The sequence below is a fragment of the Hyperolius riggenbachi genome, chromosome 8, assembly GCF_040937935.1.
Source record: "Hyperolius riggenbachi isolate aHypRig1 chromosome 8, aHypRig1.pri, whole genome shotgun sequence".
In the NCBI taxonomy this organism is placed as follows: Eukaryota; Metazoa; Chordata; class Amphibia; order Anura; family Hyperoliidae; genus Hyperolius; species Hyperolius riggenbachi.
Genome location: NC_090653.1, coordinates 252,512,934 through 252,532,098, shown reverse-complemented (window position 1 = coordinate 252,532,098; position 19,165 = coordinate 252,512,934). Strand labels below are relative to the sequence as shown.

The 19,165-nt window shown below is 45.9% G+C and overlaps 1 protein-coding gene across 1 annotated transcript in view; it reads left to right on the top strand.

The window, feature by feature from the left end:
* Positions 1 to 13,466: 13,466 nt before the first annotated feature.
* LOC137527751 (caM kinase-like vesicle-associated protein) overlaps positions 13,467 to 19,165 on the top strand; it is a 200,425-nt gene continuing 194,726 nt past the window's right edge. The window contains exon 1 of the mRNA XM_068248623.1: positions 13,467 to 13,740. The gene's annotated coding sequence lies outside the window, so the exon portion shown is untranslated. The remainder of the gene's footprint in view (positions 13,741 to 19,165) is intronic.

Here is a 19,165-nt window from a genome sequence, read left to right as displayed (position 1 = left end):
CATCACTTAAGCCCCTCCTGCCAGACTACACAGCAGCATCACGTAACCCCTCTCCTGCCAGACTATACAGCAGCATCACTTAACCCCTCTAATGCCAGTCTGTACAGCAGCATCACTTAATTCCTCTCCTGCCACACTATATAGCAGCATCACTTAACCCCTCTCCTGCCAGACTATACAGCAGCATCACTTAACCCCTCTCCTGCCAGACTATACAGAAGCATCACTTAATCCCTCTCCTGCCAGACTATACAACAACATCACTTAACCCCTCTTGTGCCATACTATACAGCAGCATCACTTAACCCCTCTCCTGTCAGACTATACTGCAGCATTACCTAACCCCTCTCCTACTAGACTTTACAGCAGCATCACTTAACGCCTCTCCTGCCAGACTATAAAGCAGCATCACTTAACCCCTCTCCTGCCAGACTATAAAGCAGCATCACTTCACCCCTCTCCGGCCAGACTATACAGCAGCATCACTTAACCCCTCTCCTGCCAGACTATAAAGCAGCATCACTTCACCCCTCTCCGGCCAGACTATACAGCAGCATCACTTAACTCCTCTCCTGCCAGACTATACAGCAGCATCACTTAACCCCTCTCCTGCCAGACTATACAGCAGCATCACTTAATCCCTCTCCTGCCAGACTATACAACAACATCACTTAATCCCTCTCCTGCCAGACTATACAGCAGCATCACTTAACCCCTCTCCTGCCACACTATACAGCAGCATCACTTAACCCCCTCCTGCCAGACTATACAGCAGCATCACTTAAGCCCCTCCTGCCAGACTACACAGCAGCATCACGTAACCCCTCTCCTGCCAGACTATACAGCAGCATCACTTAACCCCTCTAATGCCAGTCTGTACAGCAGCATCACTTAATTCCTCTCCTGCCACACTATATAGCAGCATCACTTAACCCCTCTCCTGCCAGACTATACAGCAGCATCACTTAATCCCTCTCCTGCCAGACTATACAACAGCATCACTTAATCCCTCTCCTGCCAGACTATACAACAACATCACTTAATCCCTCTCCTGCCATACTATACAGCAGCATCACTTAACCCCTCTCCTGTCAGACTATACTGCAGCATTACCTAACCCCTCTCCTACTAGACTTTACAGCAGCATCACTTAACGCCTCTCCTGCCAGACTATAAAGCAGCATCACTTAACCCCTCTCCTGCCAGACTATAAAGCAGCATCACTTCACCCCTCTCCGGCCAGACTATACAGCAGCATCACTTAACCCCTCTCCTGCCAGACTATAAAGCAGCATCACTTCACCCCTCTCCAGACTATACAGACCAACCAAATTCCAGAACAGTATGAGTTAACCTCCCTCCTGGACTCTTTCCAGAGTCCAGATCAGCATCAGCCAACTCCCCTCCAGCCTCTGTCTAGTGAAGCAGCAGTTTACCCTTCTCCTTGCAGAGTCCAGTACAGCAGCCATCAACCCCACCTCCAACTAGTGTCCAGTGCAGGTGCAATTAACTTTTCTCCTTGCAGAGTCCAGTACAGCAGCCATCAACCCCACCTCCAACTAGTGTCCAGTGCAGGTGCAATTAACTTTTCTCCTTGCAGAGTCCAGTGCAGCAGCCATCAACCCCCTCCAGCCAGAGTCCAGTGCAGCAGCTGTTAACCCTTCTCGCAGAGTCCAGTGCAGCAGCCATCAACCCCCTTCAGCCAGAGTCCAGTGCAGCAGCAGTTAACCATTCTCCTTGCAGAGTCTAGTACAACAGCCATCAAACCCCTTCCAGCCAGAGTTCAGTGCAGTAGCAGTTAGCCCTTCTCCTCCCAGAGTCCAGTGCAGCAGCCATCAACCCCACCTCCAACCAGAGTCCAGCGCAGCAGCAGTTAAAGGACACCTGAAGCGAAAATAAACGAATGAAATAAACTATTGTATCTATCTTCCTTCTCCTAAAAATGACTTTTTAAAAATATTCCACAGTTTTATTTTATGTTTAAATCTACTTTTTAAAGAAAACCTGAACTGAAAATTAAAAGTCAAAATAAGCATACCCAAGTCATACTTACCTCCTGTGTAGTCTACTCCTCAAACTCTTTCTCCTGTCCTGCATCCTGTTTGTCCACTGTGATCAATGGAATTCTCCGTCCTCCATTTTGAAAATGGCCTTTACACAATAACAGCTTTCTGGTCAGCACACAGTTAAACTGTAACATCGCCCACTTGAGCCATAGGGAAACATGGACACATCAGTTCTCCTCTCAGCTGTAACTGACAGCAACTGATATATAACTGACAGCAACTGATATATTTCAGTTCTGACAAAATGTTGTCAGAACTGGAAGGGATCATTGTCAGAAGAAAATGGTGAGCTTCTGAGAGGAACTGATAGCAATGTTCATTTGAAGTTACCTCATGTGTTTATTTTAAATAATTTTACTCAGTACATGTTCTCTTTAAGTTTTAACTGTTTTATTGTTTTTGCTCAATGACACATTCATTGAAGTATGCCAGAGCTAAAATCTATTGACCCTTTTTATCTCTTTCCTGCTCTCAGAAGCTGTTTTCTGCTAGGAAAGTGTTTTATAGTTGGAATTTCTTATCAGTGAGGGTCACACGGTAGTCACTTCCTGTCTGAGTCAGGACTGAATCAGCCAATTACATACCTGATATTTAACTCTTTCAGACAGAGTAAGAAAAAAAGGAACACAGCCTAGTTATTTGTGCGCTAGGCACTGTACATACCCATGTCTATCTCATCATGTCGCTAGTCACTTCGGGTATCCTTTAACCCTTCTCCTCGCAGAGTCCAGTGCAGCAGCAGTCAATCCTCCTCCAGCCAGTGTCCAGCGCAACTGCAGTTAACCCCTATCCCACCAAAGCCCAGCATGGCATGACTTAAAGGACCACTATCGCAAAAAATTGCAAAATGTATAATACATATAAACACCTACAAATAAGAAGTAGATTTCTTTCAGAGTAAAATGAGCTGTCAGATTTCTACTACCTACTGTAAGTGACAAAAACATAGGCAAAAAGGTAATTTATAGCTCATTTAACTCCGGGAGAAATGTACTTTTTATTTATGTGTTTTCATGTATTTTACATTTTTTGTGACAGTGGTCATTTTAGCTGGAAGGTCGAATTTTACATTATTTTCATGAAAATGAATGCAAAAAGAATATCGGCAATTTTGCCCATCACTGCTGACCTGTTCCAAAAGTGCAGCACAGTGTTAACTCCTTCCATGCCAGAGACAAGCACACCATCTCTTAACCCCAGCGCAGTATCATTTAACCTGTCCTTTGCCAAAGCCCGGCCTGAACACGGCCATATACTTAACTCCTCCCCTGACATAGGCTTGTACAGCAAGACTTCCTCAGTCGCTGGCCAAAGCTCAGCATCAGAGCAACACCACTTCAAGCCTTCCCCACCACCTCTAGCCAAAACATTTTACTAGGGAAGGCTAAAGCCTACTACACACTTTCAATCATGATTGGCCAATCACTCACCAATTTTACCACCTCTGTGTAGTATGAGGGTTTTCCTACACAATCTACTCATAGTATTCAATATCTGACCCTCCTACTACACACAGGGGTGTAAAATTGGTCAGTGATTGGCAAATTATAAATGAAAGCTTGTACCAGGCTCTAAGGTGCATACACACATCCAATTTTGATTGTCAATCCCTAACCAATTCTACCACCTCCATGTAGCATAAGGGACGATTTGAATACTATGAACAGACTGTTTAGGTAAGCTCTCTTACTACTTGGAAGTGGTCAAATCTGCCAATCATTGACCAATCTAAATTGGATGTCTGCACCAACCTTTAGAACCTCTGTTGGGTTTTTATTTCTTTCTACATTCTGAATGGGGAGATTGGAAACTTCTGCTCACTTCCTCTATTAGTGGCAGGGTCTCTGGGATGCATACATCAAATAAGGGCTCCTGGAAAAAAAGGGTGCAGAGGGTATAGCTAAAATTTTATAACAATAATGTCTATAACAATATTTTGATCGTTTCTTCATCTTTATCTAAGATAGAATAATAAATATGTTAAAATAACGATAATAAAATCGCAAAATATCGTCTATGACATTGAAAACGAAAATATATGTACAGTCGTTATAAGCATAGTAAAAGTTATTACCAATATTTTACTACAACTAAACCAAACTAACTCTACTCTCACACACAACCCTCCCTTTGTTGATGCCTACTACCCTCCCCCCCCCCACCGATGGTGCCTAACCCTAAAACCCCCGCTGGTGGTGCCTAACCCTAAGCCCCTCTGATGGTGCCTAACCCCTCTGGAGGTGCCTAACCCTAAGCCCCTCTGATGGTGCCTAACCCTAAGACCCCCCACCCTCGTTACTGAAACCTAGCTCTAAAAAAAAAACTCCTTCTTGACTCCTAACACTACAACCCCCTTTCTCTGCTGCAAATAACTTTAAAGGATACCCAAAGTGACATGTGACATGATGAGATAGACATGTGAATGTACAGTGCCTAGCACACAAATAACTATGCTGTGTTCCTTTTTTTCTTTCTCTGCCTGAAAGAGTTAAATATCAGGTATGTAAGTGGCTGACTCAGTCCTGACTCAGACAGGAAGTGACTACAGTGTGACCCTCACTGATAAAAAAAAATTCCCCTTTTTACCTCTTTCTTGCTCTCAGAAGCCATTTTCTGCTAGGAAAGTGTTTTATAGTTCGGATTTCTAATCAGAGTCGAGACTGAGTCAGCCACTTACATACCTGAGATTTAACTGTTGCAGGCAGAAAAAAAATAAAGGAACACAGCATAGTTATTTGCGTGCTAGGCACTGTACATACCCATGCCTATCTCATCATGTCACATGTCACCTCTGGTATCCATAAAAACAAAAAGTGATAAATAAAGATAATAAAGTTTAAAACGATAATTTACTATATTTTAATTTTCAAAGCGAAGTTCAAAATGATATTTATCAAAACACTTATTCTGAAAACAAAAAATATCGGTAGGACGGGCCCGGCACCTGCTATTTTTGGTCCTCAATAGCCGATATTTTGTATTAGCGCCTACGGAGTGCCCAAAAGGCAACATTTCTCCAATAGAGAGAAAGACAATAACAAAATGCTCTCTTGTGCTAAAGAAAAGAATGGGAAGATTTTTTTCCCCCTCTTTGCTGTTTGTGCTCCTCAGCCCCTCCCCCAGTGACTCCATCATTCAGCTCAGAAAGGAGAAATCTCCCCAGCGGTGACACAAATATCAATACAAATCCGGTGGAGGTTGTGACCCTTCCCTCCCTCCTCCAGTACAAAAATAATGAGCTGTGGCTGGAGGAACACTTTAATCACTCAGTCAGACCGAAACACAACTTCAGGTAACCCTTTACCTGCCAGTGCCAGACCTCAGTTAACCCTTCCTTAAAGGGAACCTGAAGTGAGTAAAATTATTTAAAATAAACACATGATGAAGCTGCAAATGAACATTGCATACTAACCTCACCGTCAGTTCCCCTCAGAGGCTCACTATTTTCTACTTACAGTGATCCCTTCCAGTTCTGACAATATTTCTTCAGAACTGAAATATACCAGTTCAAAGGGGTGGAGGGCGCTTATTATGGGAATCCCTTTATACCAGGGGTCTCAAACTCAATTTACCTGGGGGCCACAGGAGGAAAAGTCAGGATGAGGCTGGGCCGCATAAGGGCTTTCACAAAATCGCCCGGGGGGCAATCCGCCGGCATTTCCTGGAAGGGGCAGAGCTTTCAGCTTCAGCTCTGCCCCTCCTGACGTCAATCGCGGCGGATCGCCGCCTCTGCCCGCCCCTCTCACTCTTCCTTCACAGAGAGGCGGCGATCTGTGCGGCGATTGACGTCAGGAGGGGCAGAGCTACAGCTGGAAGCTCTGCCCCTCAGCGCAGTCGTGAATGTTTGCCCAGGGGATTTGGGGGCTCTGCAGCCCTCGTTTAGCAGCGGGGATGTGGCGGATTACTTGGGAGCACTGGAGCGACCTATAAGGTAAAATAGGCAAAAAATAGTTTGCTTCCATGCCTCTTTTGCTGGCGCGGGCCACAAAATATTGTACCGAGGGCCGCGAGTTTGAGACCCCTGCTTTATACAGTTGTTTAACCCGCAGCTAACCAGTAAAGTGTAGGTACCCACTCTCCTACACGTAAAGGTTTAAATCATAAAAAGCAAAAACAGGTTGCGCTGGGCAAATATGATCCGTATATACATTTGTACTTATATACGGATCATATTTACCCAGCGCAACCTGTTTTTGCTTTTTATGGAATATACAAGTTGCTGTCAGTTATATATCAGCTGCTGTCAGTTACAACTGAATGTGCAAGGTAATGTCCATGTTTCCCTATGGCTCAAGTGGGCGATATTACAGTGTGCTGACCAGGAAGCTGTCATGGGGTAATGGCCAAGGCTATTTCCAAAATGGAGGACGGAGAATTCCATCGATCACAGTGGACAAATGGGAAGCAGGAGAGTAGAAAGAGATTCATGAGTAGACTACATGGGAGGTAAGTATGACGTGTTTATGTTTATTATGACTTTTTATTTTCAGTTCAGGTTCTCTTTAAAGAGAAGTCGTAACCAAGAATGGAACTTCATCCCAATCAGTAGCTGATACCCCCTTTCCCATTGAGAAATATATTTCTTTTCACAAACGGATCATCAAGGGGCTCTGTATGGCTGATATTGTGGTGAAACCCCTCCCACAGGAAACTGTGAGGACCATGGTCCTGGCAGTCTCCTGTTTGTGAACCTTGTTGCATTGTGGGAAATCACTGTTTACAGCTGTTTCCAACTGCCAAAAAAGCAAGCAGCAGCTACTTCCACTGACATCACCTGCCAGCAGTAAAAATGCCACCATGTGATAAATGTCAGAATGTAAATCAGGGAGAGGAAAGCTTTTACAATGGGAAAACACTGACAATCATTTATACATAATTATTGTAAAAATGAAGCGCTTTTTTTTATTACATTATTTTCACTGGAGTTCCTCTTTAAACTCCCTTCTACTCCAACCAGAGATGGCTCAATTGGGCCTGAGGCACCAGATCAACTTTGGCCTATACCTGATGCCCACCTTGCTTATTTGGCAATACTTGGTGGGGGTTAGCATTAAACCAGGCCCCTGGTCTCTCTCCAGGCCCCAGACACCTGCCTAAGTTCCCACGTGGATAATCTGGCTCTGACTCCTACCAGATGCCAGCGTATCCTCAGTTAACTCCTCTGCTGCCAAATCTCAGCACTGTGTCAGTTGGGCTCTCTCTAGCCACAGTCCAGCACAGCATACCTGTCAGTGCAGCATTATTTAACCCTCTCCAGATCAAAGCATGTCAGTACTTACATTATCTTCTTACAGATCCCAGTAAAACCTCACTTAACCAGTTCAGGACCACAGGCTTACACCCCCCTAGTGACCAGGCTAGTTTTTACAATTTACTTTGCTTTAACTGGGTGCTGCAGAGCCATATAACTTAGCACACACATGAATGTCCCCCCCCCTTTTCGGCCCACCAACAGAGCTTTCTGTTGGTGGGCTCTGATCACTGCTGCTGTTTGTTTGTTTTTTTATTAACGTTATTTTTTTATTATTATTAAAAAATCACTATTATTTTATTTATTTATTCCCTCTCCCCGCCAGCCAATCAGGGCGATCCTCTCTCGTAGGCATCAGCCTATGAGTGGGGATTGCGATCAGAGCCTCTCCAGGGGACAGCCGAGTGACACGGCTGTCCCCAATTCAGCTCTGCTGTAGATCGCAGCACTGTACAATGTGAATAGAAGGTCTAACTGTCTGCTAGCGGCGATCACCACTGGTAGACTGATGAAGGAGCAGAGCTCCGTCACTCAAGCAGTGCGCATCGGCAAAACTCCGCCCCAGGACTTGGCGCCTTTCGGCGTTAGGGGACCACTATCGCAAAAAAAAAAAAAATTGTACAATTGTGCATAAGTATAAAATATACATTTGTTCCAGACTAAAATGCATTATAAATGTATTTTTTCCTATGTTGCTGTCACTTTATTTATTATTTATTTATTCAAGTATTTATATAGCGCCCGCATATTACGCAGCGCTGTACAGAGTTTATTGTCTTGTCACTAACTGTCCCTCAGATGGGCTCACAATCTAGTCCCTACCATAGTCATCTGCCTATATCATGTAGTGTATGTATCGTAGTCTGGGGCCAATTTAGGGGAAGCCAATTAACTTATCTGTATGTTTTTGGGATGTGGGAGGAAACTGCAGTGCCCGGAGAAAACCCACACAGGCACAGGGAGAGCATACAAACTCCTTGCAGATGATGACCTGGCTGGGATTCAAGCCGGGGACCCAGTGCTGCAAGGCGAGAGCGCTAACCACTATGCCACTTACAAAAAATTGGAAAAATCTGCCAGAAGTGACAGATTTTGGATTAGTCCATCTCCTCATAGGGGATTCTCAGAGTTTTCTTTATTTTTAAAAGCACTTTCTGAATAGCAGTTCCTCAGTCCAGCTGCCAAAATTAGTGTGCAAGCGAGAAGGGATGCCGGCTGGCATCTTAGTATACTGTAGATCCTTTACATTGAGTGCTTTCGTAAAGAATAAAGGTAATATTTTAAATTTTACGATAGTAGTCCTTGAACAATTCAATCAACTCAGATCCAATCACTTAAAGTGGAACTGTAGATACCTATGAAACACACTGTTTCACTTACCTTGGGCTTCTGCAAGCCCCCAGCAGCCGTCCTGTCCGGCACCGATCCTCCACGAGCCTCCATTCTCCTGCCACGGCTCCGTTCCGTTCCTCGACTTGTAAGTCGAGGCCAGCACAGCCCTGCCAAGTGTATCCTTTCTTTGCGTTCCCCTCTGCAATAGCGCTATTGCAGAGGGGAACGTGAAGAAAGGATACACGTGGCCAGAGCCGCGCAGGCGCAGTGGCCCGGCGGCAAAACCGAAAGGATACACTTGGCAGGGCTGTGCTGGCCTCGACTTACAAGTCGAGGAACGGAACGGAGCCGTGGCAGGAGAACGGAGGCTCGTGGAGGATCGGTGCAGGACAGGACGGCTGCTGGGGGCTTGCAGAAGCCCCAGGTAAGTGAAACAGTGTGTTTCATAGGTATCTACAGTTCCACTTTAAATGCTGCCTTGGCAAACCCCAATATAGCACTGGTTATGTTAACCCCTCTTTAGCCAGAGTTATTCGATAACCCTTCCACTGCCAGTCTTCAGAGCGTAACACAACTGTACCCCTCCCTTGCCAGATCCCAGCACAGCATTAGTTACTCAGGTTCCTGCCAGACTTCAGCACATTATTACTTAACCACTCTCATACTAAACCTGTGCACATCACTTAACCCCTCTCGTGCCAGATCCTAGCATCAGCTCTGCCCTCTCTACCTAGACAGTCAGGCAACGTCCCAGGATGCAGAACAGCATCAGTTAACCCTCTCCTGCAAAATCCCAGCACTTCATATAATCAGTTACCCCTCATCTGTTAGATTCCACACATCATCACATGACTCCTCTACTGCCAGCCTCCGCCACAACATCATTAAACCCCGCCTCTGCTAAATCCCAACATAGCATCACATAATACCTCTCCTGCCATATCCCAGCACTATACATATCTTGTCTCCGACTTCTGCAAGTTCTTTGCATAACACAACTTAAAGGGGAACTGAAGAGAGAGGTATATGGAGACTGTCATGTTTATTTCCTTTTAGACAATACCAGTTGCCTGGCAGCCCTGCTGATCCTCTGCCTCTAATACTATTAGCCACAGCCCCTGAACAAGCATGCAGCAGATCAGGTGTTTCAGTGGTTCAGACTTATAAGTCTGATCTGACAAGACTAGCTGCATGCTTGTTTCTGGTTTTAATCAGATACTACTGCAGAGAAATAGACCAGCAGGGCTGCCAGGCAACTGGTATTGATTAAAAGGAAATAAACATGACAGCCTCCATATACCTCTCTCTTCAGTTCCCCTTTAACTCAGATCTCAGCACATCAAAACTTAACCCCTCTCCTGCCAGAGCACTGCACATCCTCATGTATCCTCCCCCCTTTCATATCTTAGCACATTATCACTTTACCCCTCTCCTGCCAGAGCACAGCACATCCTCATGTACCCTCCCCCCTTTCATATCTCAGCACATTATCACTTAACCCCTCTCCTGCCAGAGCACAGCACATCCTCATGTATCCTCCCCCCTTACAGATCTCAGCACATTATCACTTAACCCCTCTCCTGCCAGAGTGCAGCACATCCTCATGTATCCTCCACACTTTCATATCTCAGCACATTATCACTTAACCCCTCTCCTTCCAGAGTGCAGCACATCCTCTTGTATCCTCCCCCCTTTTAGATCTCAGTACATCGCAACTTAACCCCTCTCCTGCCAGAGTGCAGCACATCCTCATGTATCCTCCCCCCTTACAGATCTCAGCACATTATCACTTAACCCCTCTCCTGCCAGAGTGCAGCACATCCTCATGTATCCTCCCCCCTTACAGATCTCAGCACATTATCACTTAACCCCTCTCCTGCCAGAGTGCAGCACATCCTCATGTATCCTCCCCCCTTTTAGATCTCAGTACATCGCAACTTAACCCCTCTCCTGTCAGAGTGCAGCACATCCTCCTGTATCCTCCCCCCTTTTAGATCTCAGTACACCGCAACTTAACCCCTCTCCTGCCAGAGTGCAGCACATCCTCATGTATCCTCCCCCCTTTTAGATCTCAGTACATCGCAACTTAACCCCTCTCCTGCCAGAGTGCAGCACATCCTCCTGTATCCTCCCCCCTTTTAGATCTCAGTACATCGCAACTTAACCCCTCTCCTGCCAGAGTGCAGCACATCCTCCTGTATCCTCCCCCCTTTCATATCTCAGCACATTATCACTTAACCCCTCTCCTTCCAGAGTGCAGCACATCCTCTTGTATCCTCCCCCCTTTTAGATCTCAGCACATTATCACTTAACCCCTCTCCTGCCAGAGTGCAGCACATCCTCATGTATCCTCCCCCCCTTACAGATCTCAGTACATCGCAACTTAACCCCTCTCCTGCCAGAGTGCAGGACATCCTCATGTATCCTCCTCCCTTTTAGATCTCAGTACACCGCAACATAACCCCTCTCCTGCCAGAGTGCAGCACATCCTCATGTATCCTCCCCCCTTTTAGATCTCAGTACATCGCAACTTAACCCCTCTCCTGCCAGAGTGCAGGACATCCTCTTGTATCCTCCCCCCTTTTAGATCTCAGTACATCGCAACTTAACCCCTCTCCTGCCAGAGTGCAGCACATCCTCATGTATCCTCCACACGTTCATATCTCAGCACATTATCACTTAACCCCTCTCCTGCCAGAGTGCAGCACATCCTCATGTATCCTCCCCCCTTACAGATCTCAGCACATTATCACTTAACCCCTCTCCTGCTAGAGTGCAGCACATCCTCATGTATCCTCCCCCCTTTTAGATCTCAGTAAATCGCAACTTAACCCCTCTCCTGCCAGAGTGCAGCACATCCTCCTGTATCCTCTCCCCTTTCAGATCTCAGTACATCGCAACTTAACCCCTCTTCTGCCAGAGTGCAGGACATCCTCATGTATCCTCCACACTTTCATATCTCAGCACATTATCACTTAACCCCTCTCCTGCCAGAATGCAGCACATCCTCATGTATCCTCCCTCCTTACAGATCTCAGCACATCATCACTTAACACCTCTCCTGCCAGAGTGCAGCACAATCGATCGAAAAGTAAATCAGACATGTTGGAAATAATCGATCTGACAGTAAATCGACCAGAAAATCTCATAGTGTGTACTCAGCATCAGATGATCAGATCGCAGCATGTCATCATTTATTCCCTGCCCTGCCAAAATACAGGACAGCTTCATTAACCCTTCTTCAGTCAGGTCGCGGAGTCCTTCTCCTGCCAGCCCACAGAGCACAATAACCGTTCCTGCCACATCCCAGCACAGTTATCACATAACCCCTCCTCTGCCAGATCCAAGTGCAGCACCAGCTAATCCTCCTGCCAGACTCTAGCACATCAGTTAACCCTTGTCTTTCCACATCCGTGCGCATAATCACTTAATCCCTCTACTGCTAGGACTAGGGATATCACAACTTACTTTAAGCCTGTCGGGATCCAGTGCCGTACCGGGTTAACCCTTCTCCTGACAGATTCTAGCCCTGCACATTATCAATTAACCCCTCACTTCTCCTGCTAGATCTCAGCTCATCATCACTTCACCCCTCTCCTTCTAAATGCCAGCAGTTTCAAAATCTCTTAACCCCTCTATCACCAAATCCCAGCACAGCATCACTTAACACCTCTCCTGCCAGGCTGCCACTTCCCAGCACAGCATCACTTAACCCCTCTCCTGCCACTTCCCAACACAGCATCACTTAACACCTCTCCTGCCAATTCCCAGCACAGCATCACTTAACCGCTCTCCTGCCACTTCCCAGCACAGCACCAGTTAACCTCTCTCTTGCTAGATCTCATGACAGCATCAGTTAACCCCTCTCCTGCTAGAGTTCAGCAGAAAATCATCAGTTAACCCATCTCATGCTAAATCTCACGACAGCATCAGTTAATCCTTTTTTTTCTAGATCACAGGCACAGCACGGCATCAGTTAACACCTCTCCTTTTAGATCACACCACAACATCAGTTAACCCCTATCCTGCTAGATCTCAGCACAGCATCAGTTAACCCTTCTCCTGCTAGATCTCAGCACAGCATCAGTTAACCCTTCTTCTGCCAGATCTCAGCACAGCATCAGTTAACCCTTCTCCTGCTAGATCTCAGCCCAGCATCAGTTAACCCTTCTCCTGCTAGATCTCAGCACAGCATCAGTTAACCCTTTTCCTGCTAGATCTCAGCACAGCATCAGTTAACCCCTCTCCTGCCAGACCTCAGCACAGCATCAGTTAACCCCTCTCCTGCCAGATGCCAGCACAGCATCACTTAACCCCTCTCCTGCCAGATCTCAGCACAGCATCAGTTAAGCCTTTTCCTGCCAGATCTCAGCAGAGCATTAGTTAACTCCTCTCCTGCCAGATCCAGCACAGCATCAGTTAACTCTTCTTCAACTAGATCCCAGCCAGCACATCATCAGTTAAACCATTTCCTGCCAAATCACAGCAGCGCACGGTGTGAACCGTCTCCTGTCAGATCCCAGCACATCATAATCAGATATCTTCCCCACTACCAGATCTCTGCACGTTATCAGTTAACCCCTCTCCCGCCAGCTCCCAGCACTCCAGCAGTATTCCGCATTTGGTACACAGGGTGCCCCTCGCCTAACATGTGCTGCCTTCCACTAGTGTCACTTGTCACAGCTTCATTTAACCTCCGCCTCGCCGGGAGCAGCCACTGCCCCGCGCCCGGAGAGCAGAGATTCCTGCTCAGTGCTGCCGCTCTGTGGGGAGAGGCGGGTACTGCAGTGGCTGTGTCGGGGCAGCCTCCAGTGGTTTGGAGCCGAGTCTACGCATTCTCTCACTCTCCTCCCTCCTGTCTTGTCTCTCTTACCTCTCTCTCTCTGTCTGCCTGTCTCACCCCTTCAGTATCACTCTGCACTTTCCAGCTTCTCCTCCTCCAGAGATGCCTCTCTGCCCCCATCCCTTGCTCTGACACCTGTGTGCTCCTCAGACTCAGCACCATCCTACCTGCCTGTGCCCACCCTGACCTCAGGCACTCCCTCTGCCACCACCAGGGTGGCATCTTCACCTGCCAGGACCCAGACTCAGGTAGGTCAGTCATTTGATTGCGTTCCTTGGGAAAGGTGTCCTCAAAGATGCCTTCAGAACTCTCCTCCGGTGACTCACTGTGGTCCTCCTCTCAGACTTTACTTGAAGTCAGGATAAGCTGCGGGGATGGAGAGATCTCAGGAATGTTAGATGAGGACAGGAGGAGAGGTCTTGATCCTTCTGTAGGATAATCTGGTGGTGTGATGTTCTGTACTATATCCTGATCCACATCCTTCACTGCAGGGTGTCTATCCAAGCTCTCTGCACATGTGTCACCTGCTGCTCTGCAGATTCTTGATGATCCTCAGCTTCTTCTGCATTTCCGCTCTGTGGATGATGTTCTGCAGATCTCACATCTCCACCAAATAGAGCATGTTCTGCAGGTTTTGTTTCCAAAGTGCTACGAGGCACCAGTTTGCAAACTGCTATGGGTGGGGTGGGGACTTTGCAATGCTCTTTGAACGATCTGGATTCCTCAAGGGAATTTGTCTTTAGTGGGTGGATGTTCTTTGTGCAGGTGCTGAACCCGTAGCTGAACCCAGAATACCAGTTTCCAGATGTTCTGTAGGTGCTTCATGGGCAGCGAGTAGAAAATATTTTCCAAGGTTTCTTTGTGGTCAGGTTCTGAATCTTCAGGTTCTGAGTTAACAGGTACTGGGTCCAATGCATATGGCTCAACAAGTGCAGCATGCCTGCATTGTGAGTGTTACTCTGCAGGGTCTGAACCAGCACAAGACAGAAAATACGCTGCAGGTTCTGGACCAGCATGGAACACTTAATCTGCATATTCTGGACTAGAATTGAATATATAATGTTCTGTGGATTTTGGGCCAGCATTATAAATAAATTGTTCTGCAGGTTCAGGACCAGCATTGCACAATTTGTGCTCTGTAGGTTTTGGACCAGCATTGAACATATAATGTTCTGCGGATTCTGGACCAGCATTCATTAATAGCATTCTTCAGGTTCTGGGCCAGCATTGCACAATTTATGCTTTGTAAGTTCTGGACCAGCATTGTACAATTTATGATCTGTAGGTTCCGGGCCAGCATTGAACAAATAATGTTCTGCAAATTCTTGACCAACATTGATCTTATAATGTTCTGGGGATTCTGGAACAGCATTAGTCATACAACATTCTGCAGGTTATGGTCGACCATTGCACAGATTATGCCCTGTAGGTTCTGGACCAGCATTGAACATGTAATGTTCTATGGACTCTGGACCAGTATTGGTCATATAACATTCTGCAGGTTCTAATCTACAATTGCACAGTTGATGCTCTGTAGGTTCTGGACCAGCATTGAACATATATGGTTCTACATGCTTTGGGCCAGCATGGCACAGTTTATGCTTTGTAGGTTCTAATCTGGACCAGCATTGAACAGGTAATGTTCTGTGGATTCTGGACCAGCATTGGCCATATAACATTCTGCGTGTTCTAATCTACCATTGCACCGTTGATACTCTGTAGGTTCTGGACCAGCATTGAACATATTTTGTTCTTCATGCTCTGGACCGCCATTGCACAGGTTATGCTCTGCAGTTTCTAGACCAGCAATGAACAAAAAATGCTTTTCAGATTCTGGAACAGTACTTCACAGATTATGCTGTGCAGATTATTTCTGAATGAACATTAATCATTTTAAACTCTGCAGGTCCTTGACTACCATTGAAAAGGTAATGCTCTACAGGTTCTCGACCAGGATTTAAAAGAAAATGCTCCTTGGGTTCTGGAGGACAAGCAGTGAACAACTTATGTTCCTCACTTTGCTACCAGACAGGGTGGATAATTATCTGCAGGTTCTTGCATCAGATGAGACAAACCTACCTTCCCGCTAGGAGTGTAGTGTTCTGCAGATACCAAGTAATGTAGGTAATGCTCTGGCTCTGCAGGTTTACTAGAGAGCTCTGCTGACTGTGAAATTATGGTGGTTTCATAATGCTCTGCAACTTTTGGATCAAAATTGGTCAGACAGTGATCTGCAGGGTGGATAAGCCGTAGGCTGTTCTGTAGGACATGTGGCTGTGTTCTGAATAGAAAATGCTTTATCTGTAGAAGACTTGGTCAGAATTTCAGGCTTCTCAGCCAAGGCACTGGTTGGTATGCGTCTTCCAGCCGTCAAATTGTGGTCTGCAAATGTTGCATGCATGCTATTTGGGAAGCGTTCTGTACAGAGGTGTAGCAATAGGGGTTGCATCGGGGCCCTTGGGCCAGAGGGGCCCCGAAGGGCCCTCTCTCAACTACAGTATTAGCTCTCTATTGGTCCTGTGCTCATAATAATCACTTCTATAGATACTTTGAATTGTGGTAATCATTAACAAACTGTTCCCCATTACCTTCTTGCACCTGACACTGTAGTTGCCATTGGCAGGTTTTGGTGCACCGCATCAATTGATATGTATGGAGTGTATGGGGGTCCCAATGTAAAACTTGCATCAGGGCCCACAGCTCCTTAGCTACGCCACTGGTTCTGTAGTCTCTCCGAATTCCCATAAGGTCAACAGCGCTCTTCAGGGCTTAATATAAACTTGATGCATAATGTTCTCCTGCCTTTGGAGGCAAGTTGGGCAATAAAGCTCTTGTAGAGCTTAATGGATGTTCTGCAGGAGGAAAGACTATTTAGACCAGGAGTGTCAAATTCAAAGTGAACCAAAATTAAACAGTGGGACCACGTTATGGGCCAACCTCAATGTCTAGTGGCCACCTTCCTCCCCTATACAGTTTCCTGGTTTCTAGTGCCCCCCTCCCTACCCTATACAGTTCTCTGGTGTCTAGTGGTCCCCTCCCTCCTCTATACAGTTCCCTGGTGTCCAGTGGCCCTCTCCCTCCTCTATACAGTTTCCTTGTGTCTAATGGCCCCCTCCCCCTCTATACAGTTCCCTGGAGTCTAGTGCCCCTCTTTCTCCCTCTATACAGTTCACTGTTGTCTAGTGCCCCTTTCCTTCCCTCATATGCTTTCCCTGGTTACCTAGGGCTTCACACCCAATAGACCTGGTGGTCTATATTGGGCCAAACATAATGCAAAGTGAGGAAACCACTTGAAGACCAAATTTGATGGCTCTGAGGGCCAGATTTCGCGGGCGAGAGTCATATGATTTAGAGATGAGGTTTTGCCTGGTTTGGATTTTTACTAGTGCTCTGCAAACTTCTTAATGTGCGCATCAGGTAATGTTCTTGCTATGTATGACTATGCTAATTAGATATAGCTGTGCAGAACTAGGGTAGGAAAGCTATGATAAATGTTAACAAGATACTTAAGGATAGAGATGTCACCTTACCAACAACGACCAGGATAGTTAAAGTTATGGTCTTCCCAGTAGTAAGATATGGCTGTGAAAGATGGACTATAGGTAAATAAGGTCATGCATAGAAAAATTGCTTTTTAACTGTGGGTTTGGAGAACTTTACTGAGAGTTCCCTGGACTGCCACAAGATCTAACCAGTCAATACAAGAAATAGGGCCAGTGTATTCAATAGAAGGGTTGACACTACTATTAAAACTGAAATACTTTGGACACATAATGAGAAAGCCAAATTCATTGGAGACATCCTTACTGCTTGGAAAAATTGAGGGCAAAAGAAAAAGAGGATGGCAGAGGCTAATACGGATATATTATAGTATATGTGAATCTATGAACATGCCTATGCAACAGCTGAAAGGAGCTGTGATTGATGGGCACATCTGGCATGCAAAAGTACACGTCACAAAGAGTCAGAGTTGACTGAACAAATGAGGAGGAGAAGTGCAAAACTGGAATGTGATTTTCTCCATCCACTCAACAGTGCACTGCAAGTTCTGGTTCCACAATAGGTGTAATAATATGCTTGTTCTGGATCCACACTTGTATCTGCCTGTTGTGAATCCACACTATAGAGTCCAACATTTTCTGGATCTATACTAGGTGTACTGATATGCCTGTTATAAATCCACACTACAATGCCCTACATCTTCTGGATTTCCACTAGGTATAATACTAGGCCTGTTCTGGATCCACACTCGTATCTGCCTGTTGTGAATCCACACTATAGTGTCCAACATCTTCTGGATCTACATGAACCACTTAAGGACCGGGCTATGTTTTGCAGATCTGTGCTGCGTGGGCTCTCCAACCCGCTCCAACCTGCTGGGGGGGTCTGATCGCCGCCGTTCTGTGTGGCTGAGCAGGGGGGGGGAGGGGGGGCTCCTCAAAGCCCCCCTCCGCAGCGCAATTCTTCCCTCCCTTCTTCTCCCTCCCTGGGCGGCACAGGACTGCGATGCATCCTGTGCCGCCTCTGATCACGGCGGTGATCCCCGGCCAATCAGAGGCCGGGGATCGCCGATCTCCTTTACGGTGATGCTGCGCAGCAGTGCCGTATTGATGTAAACAGCGGGGATTTCTTCCCCGCGTGTTTACATTTCGCCTGCTCGCAGGCAGTTCACGGAGACACCCTCCATGGGAAACCACTTAACACGTAGGTCCGCCGAACGGCTGACCGTGGTCGTTAAGTGGTTAAGGGTACTAATATGCCTGTTATAAATCCAGACTACACTGCCCTACATATTTTGGATTCCCACTAGTTAAAATAATATGCCTGTTTAGAATTCACACTACATTGTCCTGCAATTTCTACATCCATAATATGTCCTGCGTCTTCTGTACTCACCCAAGGGGAAATCACATACGGTTCCTGTTCTGTATGCACACTACAGTGTCCTGTATTTTCTGGATCTACACAAGGGGTATTAATAAGCCTGTATGGAATCCACACTACGTGGTCTTGTATTTTCTGGATCCACATTAATACGTCTGTTCTGAATCCACACTTAAAGAGACACTGAAGCGGGGAAAAAATGATGATATAATGAATTAGTTGTGTAATACGGATAATTACTAGAACATTAGTAGCAAAGAAAATATTCTGATATTTTTCTTTTCAGTTATATAGTGTTTTTTTATAACTGCATCATTCTCTAATATTTGCAGTTTACACACTACTCAGCATTCTAAAGGATTTTACAGAGCAGCCCAGTGAACTATCGAACTGTTCTCTGCAGAGAAAAATAAAATACAGTGACTGACAGTTGGGATAACAAGCTTCAGAAGAGAAAGCTCTCTGCAACTTTGAAAGTCGTGGAGCTCAGTGGCTCTTTTGCATAGAATTAAGTTTCTTAACTCTTCCTGTACTGGAAACAATATTAGACTTATGTCTCTGCTTCTAATGTTTTATATCTTAGCTGTACTACACATACACATCATTATATCATCATTTTTTTTTCTTTAGTGTCTCTTTAAGTGTCCTGCATCTTCTGGATTCACATAAGGGGTAATAAAATCCTTGTTCTGAATCCAAACTACAGTGTCCTGTATTATCTGTGGCACTGTGCATGTTCTGTTACCAAATTAGATAGCATTCTGCTTTTTCATGGATTCATAGTTGAGA